Raw genomic sequence first — 3,927 nt, 5'->3', positions numbered from 1 at the left:
AGCATATGCTATGTGCCCCAAAGCATTGATTAGTAACACTACTAACGCACGCACGCACGCACGCACGCACGCACGCACGCACGCACACACACACACACACACACACACACAGATGTAGAGATTATAACATGTGTTACCTGAAGGGCATTTTGGACACAAACAGCTGCGTTTCTACATCAACTAAACCAACACGGGTCACTAACAAGAGGTCAGACCTCTGCTTTGGGGTGCACCGTTCACGGGAGTGTGTTGAAGACAACACACTCTCTCTACACCAGTACTATATATCCACCAAATCCACAAACTGCCTAAACATTGGCCTCAGTGTTGATTTCGTCGACTGAAACGAAAAATGTTCGTCGACTACCTTTTTTCACTGACAAAAACTAAATGGAAACTAAATGAAGACTAAGCTATGATGACTAAAACTATATAAGACTGACAATTTTGTCAACAAATAAAAACTAGACTAAAATGTTAGGAAGGGACTATAGTGGACAAGAGATCCACTATAAGTCATTTTACACTTGGTTGCATGCTGAAAATAGCCGATCTACAAGCTCACAACGCGTCGCGCTGCGACGCGTTGTGAGCTCGTAGATCGGCTATTTTCAGCAAGTGTAAAAACAGTCATTATATACGACGGCATCAAGGCCCGCCAAAATACATCTTAGTCGACTAAAACTAGACTAAACACTAAAACATTCCAGGTGATTAAAATGTGACTAAAACTAAACATCTAAATTTGCTGCCAAATAACAACACTGCATGCTCGGCCCTCTTCCTGCATTGGTATCATCATTCTAATAGGACAAGCACATCAAAAGTTTCATTTTGAGGTTTTTGCGGGGGCCGTTTTCACGATTTCTCAATAGCCAACCAATGTGCTACTGTATAGTATACAGCGGTGGTCCCCAAACTTTTTCATGTCAAGGACCCCCACGTGGACACTATTCAGCCCGCGGACCCCCATTTGAAGAGATATGCCGGTGACCCCCTCATAAGAGAAGGTTTTTACGGCTCTATAGCAGTGATTCTCAACCCGTTTAATTTCAAGCACCCCCAGTTTGACATGTATTAGTCTACGGAACACCCCCCCCCCCCCCCCCATTTAATGGCATTTCTATCTCTGGGACCCCCCAATTTATATTGTAAAATCAATGTTAATTTAACTCTGAGAGTGTACAAATGGAACCAAATGGTAAATGGTGCATTTATATAGCACCTTTATCCAAGGCACTTTACATAGATTGTGCATTACATTCACCCATTCACACACACATTCATACACCGATGGCGGCAGAAACCATGCAAGGCACCAACCAGCACATCAGGAGCAATTAGGGGTTCAGTGTCTTGCTCAAGGACACTTTGACACTAACTCTGGGGGAGCCTGGGTTCGAACTGGCAACCTTGCGGTTGCCATCCAGCTACTCTACCCCTGAGCCACCGCCACCGCTGACCTGCTAGAGTCCATTTGGTTCCATTTGTACACTCTCAGAGTTACGGACCCATATAGGGGTCCATTTGGTTCCAAACTTTCATTTAGCTGGGGGACCCTCTGGAACTCCCTCAAGGACCCCACTTTGGGAACCACTGGTCTACAGTATGGTCGTCCTCCATCGTCGCTAACAGCTCAAATCTAAATTGATGCTAACCAGATGCTTTCCTGGCTTAACCACATTTCTTATAGTTTAGACTTCTGCTCCAACCAGCACCACAAGGAGACAATTCCTGTATAGCCCCAATCATTAATCCATTTTCGGCGGGAACCCCTTTTGGTGTTTCAAGCATTCTGTTATACTTTAGCTATTGAAAAATAGCAGATCTACAAGCTATGAACTTGTAGGTCTGCTATTTTTGAAAAATCGTAAAAATGCGGCACAAATCTTTGAATAGGTATATTTTCTTTCAGAGCGAACGTTTCTTTTATTTCGACATCAGGCCTAAATGGGTTGAATCAAATCTTCTGTAAAAAGCAAACTCGCTTCCAGGGGGGGGGGGATATTAAAGTACTGGTAATGTAATACCATTATATATCTATCTCCTTTCTTTGTCTGAAACCTTTGAGAGTAGCTCAAAAGATATTTGATTTTGTGATGTTAAAGATTGCTATGTGTCTTCTATGACAGTGGTTCCCAAAGTGGGTTCCGGGGACCCCCAGGGGTCCTTGGGGGAGTTCCAGGGGGTCCCCCAGCTAAATGATAGTTTGGGACCAAATGGACCCTTATGGGTCTGTAACTCTGAGAGTGATACAAATGGAACCAAATATTTGTACACTCTCAGAGTTAAATGACAACTTTAGTTTTTTTCAACCACGGTTCATGTTTTAGGTTGTTATTAGAGAAAGTAAAAGAAACCCCAAGAAATTACATCTGGCCACAAAAGATCACGAGATCTACTGAATGTGTCAAACTGACATATTGACCCTATATGACACACAGTGTGGCTTCCCCCCCAATAGGCTACCTTCACATTCAGTAGATCCTGTGATCTTCTGTGGCCAGATGTAATTTCCTGGGGTATATTAGGACTATAGTAAATAATAAAAAAAGAAATCGCCATAATATTTTGTAAAGAAATACACATTTAGCCCCATGCTCGAATGCCCCCGCCCCCTGTCAAAAACAACTAAAATCCCTAAAACGAAAGAAAGCAGCAAATTTAGAAAAATTAACACTCATCTTTTACTTTCTCCTAAAACACCTAAAACACCTAAAACATGAACCTTGGTTGAAAAAAACTAAAGTTGTCCTTTAAATTAACATTGATTTTACAATATAAATTAGGGTCTCAGAGATAAATAAAAATGCCATTAAAAGGGGGTCCGTAGACAAACTGGGCGTCCTTGAAATTAAAATGCTAGAGGCCTAGAACCACACAAAACTTCTCTAATGGGGGAGGTCCCTGGCATATATTTTTCAAATGGGGGTCCGCGGGCTAATAAATGTAAATTTGGTCCTTGGCATGAAAAACCACTGACATCTAGTGCTGACATCAGGTCAATGTAGAAACTCCATATATGGATATGGCCGACTGGCGTCGTCATCATCGTGGAAAGCATTCCGGCGAGCGTTGCCCTTGAGAGGAGATGCAAGCAGCGTTTGCTACACGCTCCTCGCGAGAGACTCCATCACCTTCTGTTCTTCCCCCACAGTGTAGTGGTCATGCTTAATTATTCTGTGAAACAGCACCACCCTGTGGTACCCCAGGGTTTCTTATTTTCTTGACTAACTTGTGCTTGCAATTAGATAGATTTATATTTCAGCTGTGCTGCCTGCAGTCAGTCAAACGTCTTTAGCTCCAGTGTACTGCTGTTTGTGTCCTCTCTTGGGCTAAAGCAATGTCTGTGAGTAATGAGTTTATGATGGCAGGTTATTATATGTTGTTTTAATGTTGTTTGCATTTGTACAGATGTATTTTACAATCAGCTTAAGCGATACGAGAGAGGGCTGGGAGGCTGGGAGGCCGAGAGGCAAGAGGCTGGGAGGCGAGAGGCTGGGAGGCGAGAGGCTGGGAGGCGAGAGGCCGGGAGGCGAGAGGCCGGGAGGCGAGAGGCCGGGAGGCGAGAGGCCGAGAGGCTTCTTTGGGGGTCCTTGACATGAAAATAGGGACTTTAAGCAACGACTGTTTCAGGACGGCGACGCTATGCGGAAGTACGGCGGCTATGACGCCGTCACCGTAGCTGTCAAAATCGTTAAGCAAACAGCCGTCGGTGACGGCGACATTGGTTCCCATGGTGACGCGTCTATGCAGCATGTGTCAAACATAAATCCTTTTTTTTAAACACCCCGTCGCGCGTCAGCTAACTTGCCGATATTGCTTAATTCTTACATGCGCTGGACATGATCAACAGTGGAAAGAGGAAGGTGTTGGAGCAATCTGTGTTATTCTAAAACCGTTTTAATAAACATGGTTAATATGACA

The sequence above is a fragment of the Electrona antarctica genome (assembly GCF_951216825.1).
Source record: "Electrona antarctica genome assembly, chromosome: 12".
Taxonomy (NCBI): Eukaryota; Metazoa; Chordata; class Actinopteri; order Myctophiformes; family Myctophidae; genus Electrona; species Electrona antarctica.
Note: the sequence above shows the minus strand (reverse complement) of the source record.